The sequence below is a fragment of the Mangifera indica genome, chromosome 15, assembly GCF_011075055.1.
Source record: "Mangifera indica cultivar Alphonso chromosome 15, CATAS_Mindica_2.1, whole genome shotgun sequence".
NCBI classification, from domain to species: Eukaryota; Viridiplantae; Streptophyta; class Magnoliopsida; order Sapindales; family Anacardiaceae; genus Mangifera; species Mangifera indica.
This window is the reverse complement of record NC_058151.1, coordinates 9,950,923-9,966,948: the sequence shown is the minus strand read 5'-3', so window position 1 is coordinate 9,966,948 and position 16,026 is coordinate 9,950,923.

Here is a 16,026-nt window from a genome sequence, read left to right as displayed (position 1 = left end):
TTTGGTGTTGATTTAAAATGATAAAGGAAGCAAAACAAAGAGGAGAGAGCCAACTTGTAAATATTTGACTTGAAACAAGGTAAGGGGTATTATCTTTGATATATTTTATGTTTTATGCTTTTGGTTCCTTAGCTCTATGTTATAAATGATGATTTTAAAGTTGAGAAATGTTGTTTTGTCATTTGGGGTATCTATGTGTGTGATTTTGTTCATGGCAGAAGTTGGATAATATTTATAGTTTTACCACTAAATTTGTCTCACGTTTTGACTGTCTTATCTGATGAATCATGAGTTTTATTATAGCTTGTTGGAAAGCTCTTTGAATCCTCTTTTTAACGATATATAACTTGTATGAATTAGAAACCGTTTGGACTGTTAAATTGTATGAACAAAAAGACTACCCTACCAAATGAACAATCCTATGAACAATATTTCTCAATTTTTGGAAAGAAAGAAAAGGAGGAGAAAAAGGAAAGGAAGAAAGAAAGAAAAAAAGGAAAAAAAGGAGAGAAAAAGAAAAAAAGAAGAAGAAAAGCAAGAAAAAGAATTTAAGGCTCAAGATTTAAGGGTCATTCCAAGAATATAGTCTGGTGAGTTATGAATAGTTTTAGATGAAAGAAAAATTAGTGAGATATAATGCATGCATACATGCTATGAACTATAAGGGGGCACTTTACACTATATCGCCTGCAGTTGGGCACATTCGTAGTAGGACATAGACCTACAGTAAAGTCCATTCGCAGTAGAATATGCTCGTAATAGAGTACAATTTAGATTAAAAAATGATGTAGTGAGAGAAAGAAAGAGAGCTTGAGCTTAAAAAAGTGTCAAATCTCTATTGTTAGCTTCTAGAAAATATCAAATAGACACCAGATGGGATAAAGTATGACCCAAATAGTAAAAAATGAACTAGATTATCCACTCGATTTTTTTATAGAGGTTATGATGTGAGGTTGAGTCCCGAGAGTGAGTTAGAACAAGAAAGAAGGTAGTTTACTTAATTTTTTCCCTTTACTGAGTGTTCTTATCTCTCACTTCCTTTTCTTTCATGATTGCAGGTACGGGTGATCAAGGTAGCTGTGAGGTAGGGTCAGGTCAACGAAGATAGACCTAGGCTAGGGTTGGTTATCTATGGTTTTTGTTACATATATATGATATTATTGACTTTTGGCCCTATTCAGATAGTTGTATCATTGTATCTAGGGGCATGTATATGACTACTTTATGATTTTAGATGTTTCAGATGAGTTTTCATATGGGATATATGCATCTTTTGTTCACTTCTAGATTTTCAGTTTTCTTAAAATAATTTCTAAACACTTTTAGTGATGCGTTCATTTTAAAGTTTTTTTTTTAAATAAACGCTCCAGGTATTAATTCGTAACATTTCTCCTTCGGTGGATAGTACTTCTGGGGAAGAATGTTACAGTTGTTTACTAAAATTAAGAACAAGTTTTGGATTTATTATATATAGAGTGAATCACTTCAAGTTTACACAAATTAAATGAAATAATATCTTTGTTAATATGAATTTTGAGTCTCATCCTTTCAAGATAGATAGAAGACACAATTTTTTTTACCTAAGTTAGAGAAATTAAAAGTTTATATTGATTTAAAAGTAGGGGACATTTGTTTTCATAATTAGGGTTATGTGTGTTCTATAAATCGAGACATTTTCTCTTATAACCCAAGCCCTAGTCTACTATACTAAACTTGCATGAAGAAAATTCTCATAATTTCTTCGCACACAAACATATAATCATTTATCATAATCGTAGCCCTTTTGACCACATCTTAATTGTTGTGGTATCTTTGTGATTCCATGTGGCTAGTGAAGCCTCAATATTTTTGCAAGGACAACATAAATGAATTTTTGGTGGAGCTCAAATTGTTGAAGCCTTCAAACATATACATTGGCTTTTAAAATGTATGAAAAACATGTATAATATCCACTTTTGATCTTACGGTTTTTACAGTTTATAGATATCATTTTTAGTGTTTTGTGTCCATAATATGTTGCAAAAATTTTTGTTCTTAGGTTATATGCATATTTCAAATGGTATCAAAGCCCAAGGTTTGTGATATTATACTTGCAACATAATTTGGATGTTTTATGATTGATTTGTTATATATGATTAATTGTTGGTGTTTGTTTTCAATGTTTTATATGTCTAGATTATTGATTATAATACTTGTTTGTAGATTAATATTTTTTTGCTTTATGTGTTCTATTCAATAAAGGTTCATAGATTAATATTTTTTGTTTTATGTGTTCTATTTAATAAATGTTCCACAGGTTGAAAGACATCACAATTTTATATTAATTGCTTGAAAATCATATATTGTGCAATCTACACATATTGATTGATTGATCATGCCTTGAGAATTGGTGATAATTTTCTTTTGTGTAATGAGCTCTTGCGTATCTGTCACAAAAATGTGAAGAATTTGAAGAAATGTGCTATAAAAATAGACCTTATGAAAGCTTATGACATGTTTAGTTGGAAATTCATTGGTCATTTTCTTGAGCAGATTGGTATCCATCCCAAATTTCTTAGATGGATAAAGGAATGCATCACTGCTCCTTCATTCATAGTTAGTATCAATGGTGAACTTGAGGACTTTTTCAAAAGCTCTAAGGGTCTTAGACAAAGGGACCCACTTTCTTCATACTTGTTTGTGATTGCAATGGAAGTCCTCACAAGAATAATTGAAGAAATGGCAACTAAGAAAAGCTTTAAGTACCACTCGAAGTGTAAGGCTCATAAAATAAACCGTCTATTCTTTGTTGATGACCTCCTCATCTTTTGTAAGGTGGAAGAGAACTCCTTCAATCTCATAAAAGATACTTTATTCCTATTCCAAAAGTGGTCTAGGCTTAAGGCTAATGACTCGAAGAGCAATATTTATTTCTTCAAAGTGAATGCTTAAGAAAAGGAAGACTTGAAAAGGATATTGAACTATGAGGAGAGATCTATTTCTTTCAAATATTTAGGAGTTCTTATGTCTTCTTCTAAACTCTCAAAATAAGACTGTAAACCCTTGGTGGACAAAATCCTTGCTAGGATTAACTATTGGAAATGCAAAACCTTATCTTATGCAGGGAAGAATGATGCTTATTAAGGCTATCTTCTTTAGTGTGCAAGTGTATTGGGCTTCTCATTTTTTCCTCCCTTCCAAAATCCTTAAAAAGATTGATGGCAAATTTATGGCTTTCTTTTGGAGTGGTAAAAACCCAAAGCCAAGGTTGTTTGGCCTGAAATGAAGGTGGTTTAGGCTTTATGAAAAGTAACAAGTGAAATAAAACGACTATGACTAAGCATCTTTGGGAGCTCATGAATTCAAATTCCTTCTCGGTTTGGGCCAAGGGTGGAAAAAGTTAGACTTAAAGAGAAATGTATATGAGAGTAAAGTTTATCTAGTAATTACCTCTGGTGGTGAAGGAAACTTCTCAAGTTGAGAGAAGGCTTGAAAACAAAATCATGTCATTGGCAATGGTGATCACACTTTATTTTGAATGGATAATTGGCATCCATTTGATCCCCTTGTAGAAAGATATGGGAATAGGCTTATCTATGCTTCCGGTATTAAAAGAAACATAAAAGTAAAGGACATTATTGAGGATAATAAGTGCAAATGGCCTTTGACCTATTACACAAAATTTGGGGAAATCAAAGTCATGATGAATGACCACCCAAAAGGTGGAAAGGATTGCATTAGGTGATTGCTTTGCCCTAAAGGCAACTTCTCAATAAAATCAGCTTAGAATGAGCTCAAGAGCAAAGAAGGGGAGATTACTTGGGCTAGCTTGATTTAGCACAAAAAATTTATCCCTAGGTATGTTATCATTTTTTGGCTTGCTATCAAACAAAGGCTTACTACAAGGGACAAGTTATTAAGAATTAGGATCACTAATGACGCTTTTTTGGTGTTTTGTAATAATAGGGAGGAAAGTTTAAACCATCTCTTCTTCCAATGTGAGTATAATCTTCATATTTGGAGCAACATTTTGTCGATCAACAATACGAACTATAAAGGTCAGGAATAGGGTAGAGAACATAAACATGGAGTGGAAAGATAACAATCTTAGGCATATTATAGGGAAGTTGAGCCTTGGAGCCACTATTTATGCAATATGGAAGGAGAGGAACAATAGTCTTCTCAAGAAATTGCATCTCCAAAGAAAGAGTCAAAGAAAATATAAAAAGAATTATTAGGGATAAAGGTGCGGAGTTCTCTAACTTTTCTCTAACGAGGAGGTGATTAAAAGATAGGGCATTCTGCAATGCATTTTTCAGCGATTATGATGGTTTTCCTTATATTTTTTTCTAACAAAGTTCATGTTTTATAGTTTGGGCGCAAAACTTCCGATTTTCTAGATGTAGATTAAAATTCCAAAAACTTAGTGCTTTGAATTTGGGTTTTATTACTGCCATTCACTTGCAGCCAGATTTATTCAAAGTTTTCAATCTCTTCCAGTTTCGGCCTTTGCAGTGCATATTTTGTATTATGCTTATGGTTCTATTACTCTGCCTTCTCTGTTGGACATTCTTTATTCTTTGTTCCGTGCAAATGTTATGTTTGGATTCTAGTTTATGTTTTGTACTACCTGTTCTCCCTTCTGCAAATCCTTTGGTCACAGTCTCAAGTCTACTGGAAATTTTGTAGCAGATTATGCAGAATAATTGAAGGACAAATTGTTGTTCTCTGCCTTCAAGTCTCTCCTGCATAGATTAATCTCCAAGAGGATCTAGAAAGCTGATGAGTTTCCTTCTAGCAATGCTACAGATGTAAATTCCCCCTGGAAAACAGTTTGCATACCTCTTTTGCTAACTTCCCTTTTGATTTTCTTATTTATGCAAATTCTGCCTTTGCTTCGTGCACTACCTTTTGTCTACTGTCTTTTGCCATCTCAATAATTTTTTTGGAATCATGTTGCATAACTCTTTTAGGCAATATATAAATGTTAGGCTCTACAATTTTTTGATTATTTTGATCAATTGTATCATAGTTTTTCCTTGCTTGTATGGTTTAGGCTACAAAGGACACCCCTTTGTAATATCTATTGCTTTTCCCCTCCCAGTTTCTTAAGGCCTATCAATGCTCTCACTTTGATCGTAACTCGAAAAATGAGTGTTGGTTCTGAGTACGTCTAGCCCTTGGTAGCCTTGGCTATCCAATCCTTTTGGACGAGCTAAGGTTGTTTTTTAGTCTTTTGGCTATGTTTTCCTTATATATTCTTTGCTTCGCAATATATATATATATGAAAAAAAATTGGCAAAGGTTGTAAATATACCTCATCCTATAGTCATGATGGTTCTTCATCAAGTGGTCAAGGACAACTTAAATATTGTCATTTTTGTATTTATTTCAATATATTATAATGTCTCTACAATATGTTTACGATATTTTTTGTTGTATTTCAGCATTGTTTGATAAACTTCAGTGATTTTGTTTATGATTTGTTTCAATGAAATTGCATTGTGAAAATGGTAAAAAACAATATATGCATACATATATGAAAATGAATATACAAACGTGAAATATATACTTATGCAAATGTAAATGAATATATGAATGCCAAATATATACATACATATGTATATATACAAGTATGAAAATATGTACACATATATATAGACATACATAACAGATAAATATGAAAACACCTATACATAGCCACATAAAATACTAATGGCAAACACATTCATATTCACTAAATCGTCTTTAGTGAAATTGAAATGATATCGATGATTAAGGTACTCAATGAACCAAAAAAGAGAAACCTCACAGTTTCTTAAACTAACAGTTTGTTAAGGCACATCATTGTGCCTTAAAATAGTCATCCCATCATGCCACAGTGGACATCAATAAAAACAATACCTAAAAATAATGAAACAAACATAAAACAATTAAAACAAGAAATTAAAGTCAAATAAATTTAAAAAATTTAAAAAAAGTTTTTGTTAACAATAACCTATGAGCAATGCTAGTCGGGTTGATAAATATCACTTTGCACCCACTAAGTATTTGACCTGTCAATTAGTGCACTGAACTCCCACTAGACATTCCACCTATCAATTAGCATGCAAAACAATGTTAGGCATTGTGACAAATATCACTTTTTCTCCAACTAAGCATCCTACCCATTGTTTTACCCTGTAAATAGTAACTAAGTGCCCGGTAGGCATGAAACGCCAATTAGGTTTTTGACACCGATGAGATGATAATTGTCCCATTTATGACAAAAACAATCGTTTCAATCAAACAAATTAGTCAAAATACTGACTGGAAACAATATTTTAACATCGAACAATTAATTGAAACTAAATTAATTATTAATTTACTAATTAAAATTTGAAATTTGAAATGAAAAAACTGCAATGAAACAACCTTATATGTAAGGGCAATTTCAATAAAATGTTTCTTTTCTTAGATTCATTGGAACAATGCAATAAAGATGAGTTAGAATTGTATATCATGATTAAAAAATAATTAAATTCATTAATTTCTCTTAAATTATTCTTGGTTCTATTAGAAAAGGAGTTTAAGGTAGCAGATTTGATTTAATATTTTTTAGTAAAAATGGGTGACAATACATTGATTTTGACTCAAATGCCCATACATGGTCATGGACTTATTCACTTATGTAAGTCCATTCACCCTTAGCATGTATGACCTTAGAGTTTATAGAAGTAAAACCCTTAGCAAAAAGTTATTGGTCGCTTGGTTGTCAATTAAAAAATTTACTTTCAGCTACTAATTATTAATTATAAAATTAGTTATTTTAAAATAAATTACCAAATTTCTATATGATGAATGTAATTGAATTTCCTTAAAACCTAACATTACAAAAGCTATTCATTTGAAAGTAAATTGTTTTAATAATTGAAATTTATAACTTAAATATAGAATAGCTCCTCTGGATAAATAATGTTAAGAAATTATATAACAAATAATAATAAAACTATTTGTATATACTTTTGATACACAGTTTACGTGTACAGATGATATATTATCATGCGATTAAGCGAATTTGAATTAAAGACAAAGTAACACTTAACATATGATGATATATCGTTTATGTATATAAATTATATAGAAAAAATGTGTACATATAATATTGCTCTAAAAAGAAAAAAAGAAAATCATGGCAAAATATTAATTGATTAACTAATTAATAGAGAATAACATTGAGTATATGATCTTGATAAATAAAGCTTATAATAAATAATCAAAATTAATTTTGTAATGGATATCTATAATATTAAAATAAAAAACTTTAATGTTTTCGAAAATTTCAATTAAATTGATAATACTAATATAATAAATTGACTTTATTCATGCAATCTAACGCAAAAGGATTATAAATCGATAAGAGAAAAAGTTAGAACATTACAAAAATTATTATTTTAAATTATTAAAATATATAATTAAGAGTTTTTTTTTTTCTATCGAGAATATATTTATATATAGAAACAAGAAGAATTTTAAAAGAATTTAATTGATTACTGGGTTGAGCTGAATTGGGTGTGAGACAGCTCAAATATGTTTAGGACCCAAAAAATCCAACCTGGGTTGGGCTGTGTTCACTAGAGGGTGATTTTTGGATCTCATCTAATTCATCCGTGTCGCTTACCTTGATATTAATATTAATTTATATTTTCCCTTTATTGATATTAATAATGTTTTTTAACAAAAGAAATCAAGCATAAATAACAAATTTTTATCCAAAATTAAACACAATTAATTAAACAATAGTATTAAAGAATAAAATTATCATTTTATCCCTACTATTTTATTTTTTAAAATTATCACATAACTCTAAATTAACAAAAAATAAAAATAAATTTTTAAATATCTAAAATTTATAATAAACCTCTTATTTTTATTTCATTTTACTTTGGTTTCTTCTTCCTCTTTAAACTTGACAAAATTTGACAAGACTCGTTAGTCTGGCACAATACGATATAAAAAAAGTCGAGTTAGGGTTTTGATTTTTGATATAAAAAGTAGTTCAGCTCAGGTTAAGGTTGACCCATAAAAAATTAGATCATGTTTGAATTGACACAAAACTAATCTGAATTGACTCGAACTAACTCAAAAATTTTGAATAAAATATTAGATAACATGATATTAGGAAAAAATCCCTAGTATCCTTCATTATCATTATTTAACAAAAAAAAGTTTTAATTCGCGTAATCGATATTCTTTAATTTTAATCAACAAAGAAATTGACATTGTATTATTAAACACCAAATCTAAATCACCCACCTAGTGTTTCTTGACACATTATACGAGTTAGTTGGATGTCTAATTTGAAGAGCTAGTCTTACACCTTTTGATAAAATTTTATCATCTTCTACTAAAGATATTCATTCAAATTTACTAAATCTTTTTGATATATTTGTAAAAAACTACTTGTAGTTTTTTTTTTATGTATTGTAAGTACTATTGATTTGAACTTACTATATTTAGTGTATCATTTTTATATGCTTGTTCATGGTTTTAATATTTATAATAATCATATTCATCATATAGAATGAAAATTAAATTATTTAAATATTTGACCAATAGTTTTTAATTTCGTATTGCATTATTTTGAAGTTAAAGTTGTATACTTATTTGGGTTTTTAAATATGATATTCTATTTTTTATCCGTATAATTAATCATATAAAGAGATTATAAACAAACTATTAGTATTAACTTAAAATATAACAATTTTGTTTTGACAAAATGTCATTTTGTGTGTTATTTTATAATGAATCATGTTATTTTTTTGACATTTGACAAAGTGTGTTATTTAATAACAAATCATGTTATTATATATTGTGTTTTGATATAACTTTACTTGTTACATAGCTTTGGTTAATTCAAATCGAATCAAGTCAATCTAAAAATATTTCAGTTTGATTTAGGGTTGATAAATTTTGATCCGATTCTATTTTTGATTGGATTAGGGTTTAATATTTTTAACTTGAAACCTGAACTGACATCATACGAACACAACTTAATAACACAAACTAATAAGTTTATTCCTCTCTTCCTATCAATAAGAATATCTTTGTTGTATAATTGTATATTAAAGGGTAAACCACAATTTTTTAAAATATTAGTGATATTTATAAAATTTTTAGGGGGTTATTGGAAATTTGAAAAAAAATTTAGCGGTCTTTTAGAAATTTTTAAAATATCAATTTATCCTTTAATAGTTTAAAAAATGATAGTTACACCCTAAAAAAATTGAATAGAATGCAACATAGTTATTTAAAAATTAAATTACCATATTTAAAATATTTTGGTTTGATAAAAAGTTATTGTTTTTTTATTTTCAAAATTAATGGATAGCAAAATTACCATGTTACCCTTGTGCCGTTAGGTTTTTTAACATATTTAAGTTTGGGTGGAAAAATGTTACCATGCCAACTAGGGTGGAATGTTTCTAGGGCAAATCTTGGGTGGAAAAATGTTATTTACTCTATAAATTAACTAAGATTTGAGCATCAACCGGTGTATTCTCATTTAATTGGGCAACAACTCCCTACCCCCGATTTAATTTTTATGTTTTTTAAATTGGGTTGTTGGGCCTATACATGAGTTGTACTTAATATCCTTGACATGGTTCACATTGTCCGCCGGCCTAGCATGACACGCTTGTGGTCGTGCGACATGACCCAAAACCCTTACTGGTTTGATCAATTACAATGTTATTACATTTATTTGATTGACAATTATATATGTATAAAAATTATTGCATTTAAAATGTTAGAGTATTCTCGTACTAGTGTGATAATTTATACAACATTAGCTAACGTTTTTAATAAATATAAAATAAATTAATTAATTTTTTTCTATTACATTTGATAATGCAAAATCTAATGATAAAGTTGAAATATCTAAATTTACCATTTCATGAAAAATTATTTTACATTAAATGTGCTTATCACATAATAAATTTTATATTACAACAAGGAATGAGTTTAACAAAGAATCAAACAAGAATAATTAGATATATTATCACTTATATTTCTTAATCTCAATTACATCTACAAACATACTATAATATGTGTAAACAAATGAGATTAAAAAAGAAAAATTTTTAAAATGATATTAAAACTAGATGCAATTCAACTTATTTAATATTAAAATTTTGTGTTTGACGTGAAACAACAATAACCCAATTTTTTAATACATAACCAAAAATTTTTGAAATTTCCATTTTTTGACTAAATATAACTGGAACATTGTGGGTAATTTAATAAATATGTTAAAACTCCTAAAATTGTTGTTAATCAATGTTTTAGAGTGTACTATCCTACACTTGGTTAATTGTATATTATATGATGAAAATTATTTTTATTTTTATAGATTATAAATATAATAACGACTTTGGAGACATTAAAAAACAAAAGAAAATAAAAAAAAATTTAAAAATTGTTTGCTGCTACTATTGTATTAGATCTAAGCGCTAAATTATTAGGAGTTCAAAATTTATCAAAAGTTATACGTGATAACTTGTTACAACTTTTAGCTTTCATAATAGAAGACTTTAAGGAATTTTTGCTTAAAAATTATTCTATTTATAAACTTTAATATGAAAACCTGAATATATTTTATACCCATGAATAAGTTCAAAGTGGTTTGTCTAACGACAAGATGTGTTTGTGATTTATCCCGCAAAAAAGTAAGTAACCAATAAGTTTAAGTTTAAATTTTAGTAAATTTTCTAATTATATTAATATTGATCATTTTGTTGAAATTATGAATAAAAGTAAAATTTTGATATTCTAGTATGGTGGAAAGTATATTAAAATACTTATCTACTGTTTTTCGACATGACATATGATCTATTAATGTCTTTGGTGTTTAAAATCAGTTTTAAATGTATGTGGATGCGTCCTTGATGATGCACGATTAAATTTACATCTAAATATAGTTGATGTCATTATATACATGAAAAGATTGGATGAATGTAGATTTCAAATTGCAAAATCATATAACTATAAATATTTTTGAAGACTTCAAGTACTTAAAGGTTGAAGATGAATAAAAAAGTGTTGATAAATATTGGTGTTAATATGATTTTTTAAACATAAGGGAGATTTTTCAAATAAAATTTAAAGGTATTGCGTTAATTTAATTATTGTGAGTTGGCATAGCTTGTTAAACTCGCCAATTAGCAGGTTGTGGCGTGACCTTACCCTTAGGAATATCGGGCCATACTAGATTTGATTCAGCATTGGTCATTGTTGTGTCTGAGTTTAGTAAATAAAAATGAAATATATATATTTATATATGTAAAAGGAATTTTCAATTTTTTTAAATTGAGATATTTTCTTCCTTTTTCTCAATTTTTTTTTTTTAAAATTTGAAGTGCTTTAAAATGTTGCAAATAAAACACATTGATGAGATTTTCTTCCTTTCAATGCAATGCACCCAAAAATAAAAACACAAGACCATATAAAATAACATACAAAGTACAATGGCTTTGCCTATTTAACATTTCATCTGCACTCCATCTTTTGCTGATTTGACCCTATAACTTTTGTAAACTTCGTAATTCGTGATTTTGAAACAAGAATTAGTGGTTCAGTTAGACATCTTTTCTTTAAACAGTTTTTGTCATTTGGCACTTTTATCAAATATAATTGCTCGATTCGCTTGTTTACCAATCGAAGGCGCAGAGAAAGGGACTAGCTGAAGCTGTCGATTGGTTGGTACTGTCACCGCGTCTCCAGTCAGTTTTACATTCATATCTTCGAATTTACATTTTTAAATACTTTCAGTCCTGTGGAAATGCATGGATGTGGAATCCCAATATCTCATATTTTCTAGACTAAATGACTATTTTGTTGAATAAATTGATAGCTTGTAATGTTGAAGACAAATTAAAACGGAATGAAAAGCTTTCAATTAATAAAATAAAGTAGATTTTAATTCCTTATTATTTTAGCATTTATTTTGACGCAATTAAAATCATATATTAACTATCAAACAATTTTTTAATGATTCATTTAAATTTAAATAATTGTTAAAGGTTAAAAATGGTATCTTGTAAAAGGTTATATCCATTTATAAATAAAAGTTCTATATATATATATATATATATATATATATATATATATATATATATATATATATATATTTTGTGATTATTTACAAATTATTATAATTGTTATGGCCTCTTTTGATTAACCATTACAATTGTTTATAATATATAGTTAAGGTGCATTTTTAATCCTATAAAAATGTTGAACAAGTGAATAATCACATCAGTTTTAACATTTGAAGTAGTGCTTTCATTTTCATCCTTTTGTATTACACTTCCCTCAGTTGTTATCCTATGTTTTATAAGTTTTCTCTAGGAAATTCAGTGTTTGTATTGTAGGCTACATATTTGCAAAACTTTGATATACCTTAAAAGTGAATTTGCATTATCTCAAAACTGTAAATAGAGAGCAAATATCATTTTAAGAAAAACATTTACATGCCTTAAAGTTTAAACACTAATTCCAAACAATTCAATATAGTTTCTTCCCCCATTTTCTACATACATTAACAATCTTAAAGTGATATTTCTTTGTATGGATTTGAAGATGATCAATCAAGACATCGACAAGATGAAGCAATTTGATGGTTCCAATTTTATTTGTTGGAAGGACAAGATGAAGTTTCTTCTAATGGAGTTGGTGATGTTCTATGTCCTAGAGCAATCACTATTGCCTCAACCAACATCAAAAGATTCTGATGAAATAAAGTCTATGCATAATTGTAAAACCGTGTTTCTATCAATTGACTTAGGATTTACCAGAACATAAAGAGTCTAATGATTGGGGTCCATAGATTGATATGTTAAAACTATGAGTATGTCGATTGACAAAGAAATAAAACAATCAAGACTAAAGAGCCTTAGAGATTGGTCATTAGAGTGGGTATGATGATTCTCTTATATTTGCTTGAGCTTCGATGACCTTAGATTTTATTAGAGATAATCTATGTTAGAAAAAAGATTGGGATAAATTTGATTGATGGATTGTAGAATAAATGATTCATACTTATTGAGTATTTTTCATCCACTCATTTCTCTTTTGATTTTTCAAGTGATAAATATAAAGGTGACGATAACAAAATGACTGGTCAGTGAAAAAGAGACATACGACTAGTGAACTCATAGGATCCAAATTATGATTATGATTATGGACATGATTTATTTTTGATGTGAGATATTATGATTTTATTAGTATACCAAGATGACTGATTATCTATTAGATTATTATTATAATGCTTGGGATAATGTTAGAATATGTTATAATCTTTATAAAAAATATTGAGGCATATTCAATTATTTGATTTTGGCGCATGTTGACTTAGTGTACTTGGTACATGTATTGAGATGGTCATACATGCATTATATTGCTTTAGTAGCACTTTATCCTAAAGGGTAAGACTTTTGGGGTTGGATGTTACAACTTCAGTCTTATGTAGCTAAGCCTGCAATGTCACAAATATGTGTTGTTTAGAACAAGATGTTTTGTTCTTTTATTATCTATACTAAGAATCTTATTATCTAAATTAAAAACATATAATCCATTAATCGATTTAGTAGTTTCATAAAAAATATTATTCAAACTAATGGTGATAATACCATTACTAATTCTAAAACAATATGCTTCTTTGTCCAAAACAAACAAAAATTAAATTTTTAGAAACAGTTGGAACATAATAACAATTCTTTAATTACTAAAATAAGTCGAGTGGGAAAACTAAGACAATAAGTTCCTATGGCTAATGCAACAATGCACGGTCAATTTCCAACGCATAGGTCCATTTCTCCTTTAGTAAGTAGTCTCTATTTTAATTCCTACCCATTAGAGTGAATGTAAGAACCATATCCTATATCTACAACCTATGATAAAGATGGAGAGAAGTTAATTTTATTAACAAACATAACTAAAGTTGAAGCATCTGACTTCTTTTTCTTGCACTTTAGGAAGGCTTTTTAATGTTTCCTCAAGTGGTCAACTTTGCACAAAAGAAGCAAACAACTTTACCTATCCTTATGACACAGTAGGCAATGTAGTAGTGGAAGCCTACTTTTGAGCCTTAGGCTTAAGTTTAAGCTTAGCCTCACCTTACCTTTGGTCGTATGTGTTTCAACTTTAACCAAAAGTATACTAGCAGTCTTTTTGACTCCTGCTCACCAGTAAATAATAAACCTAAGAGTTTAGGGAGGAATTTTTCTTTCTCACTCATTAGGTAGTTCATGATGAATGTCCTATTTGAGTCAAGAAGAGAATATAAGACAATGTCAATTACCAAGTCATTATCCATAACCAAACTCAGGGACACCAACCTCTCCATGTAGTCAATCATCTTGACTACATGATGACCAACTTGGTCTTTTTCGACCATTTTACACAATGCTTTTGACATCTTATGCTTCTCATATCTCGTACAAGTTAGAAATATCTCACAAAGGTGAAAAAGAATGGATGGTGCATCCATATCCTCTTATTGCTTTTATAGCTTTAGATATCAACAAAGTCATCTATATACTTATTAAAAACTTTTTTATGCTCTTAGGTGGCATTGGGACTAGACTCAAGAGGTACACCTCCTTCAAGAATGTATAGCTTTTTCTTTTGGCATAGTACAATCAGGAGATTTTGATATCAGTTAGAAAAATTATAGCTTTCAAGCCCATTGTTCTTATCCAAAAATGATTGTACATTGAAATTGTTTGACATGGTGGTTTATGTGGTCTACATGTGTAGAAAGATATATTAGTAATCATATTTTGACTAATTAATTTATTTGACATGGGTTTTGTTAAATAAATTGCTTCTACTATTTTCCTCAAGTCAACAACTTTCTCTGTTGAACTTGATAAGTTTCGTTAGACTTTCTAATGGGTTGAAATCCCATCAAATCAATTATTCCATTTGCTTTGACGAATAAGTTTGAATTAAATCAAGATTATGACACTTAAGGGCTTAATCCAGACAGCGTATTAGAAGGAAACAAGTTATTTTCATCTTAATATGATTAAGGGATTAATTAAATGTCTTACCAATAAATAAAACATAACATGCATATTACAATATAAATTAAATAATCTTGGTATACAACCATATCTAATGTTGAGTTCTTCGATCTAAGAGGGATCTATGGGTCAACCTTGGGTCCTCCTCTTCGGGTCTTCAAGTATGATGATCATTTTTAATCTTTGAATTAGAACACTTTTTTCAAATAAATTTTATTTTAAAATAAAATAAAATAAAATAAAGACCTATCATAATTTTACATTTTTAAAATAATAAACCTCAAGTTATATTTGAGGGGAGCTAGGTGAGAAGAGAAGTAAATTCAAAAGATAGAGATAAGACAAGGTGTTTAGCCCTTATTTTTGTAAAAATTACAATCATACATTCTCAAAAATAAAATATATTCAAACCTTAGGTTATTGGTTGTATACCAAACACCATGCATATCTAAACATGATACACGCAAATAAACCATTAAAATTAAAATTTTGCTTCTCAATTTATGTGAAATTCAATTCAAGTGCAAAAGTTTTAGAAATTATAATTCATCCCATGTCTTGGTTAACAAAGTTAAAATCGGATTTCTAAATACATGCAAAGGTGTACATTTATTCATGTACGATTGTACATGACATCGAAATGTTCGACTCGTGCAATCTAAAAGGGTCACTCCTTTACATAAGTGAAATTTTGCTTATGTGTAGTTGTGCAAGCATAATGGACGATTGTGAATCTCATTATTATATGAATTCAACAAAATTTTAAAAGCATGAATAGATAGATATATGAAACCATGCACTTGTGAATTTTTTAACTTTGTACGAGCATGCACAGGAGAAGTACAATCATACATGGGGTGTCATAGGAGGAATTGCAAGGGCATGAGCTGTGTAATTACACTATGTATGTTTCTACATGCTTGTATACATGGTTGGTATATTATCCAGAATTTTGTTATGAAGCAAAAATGTTAGAAACCCT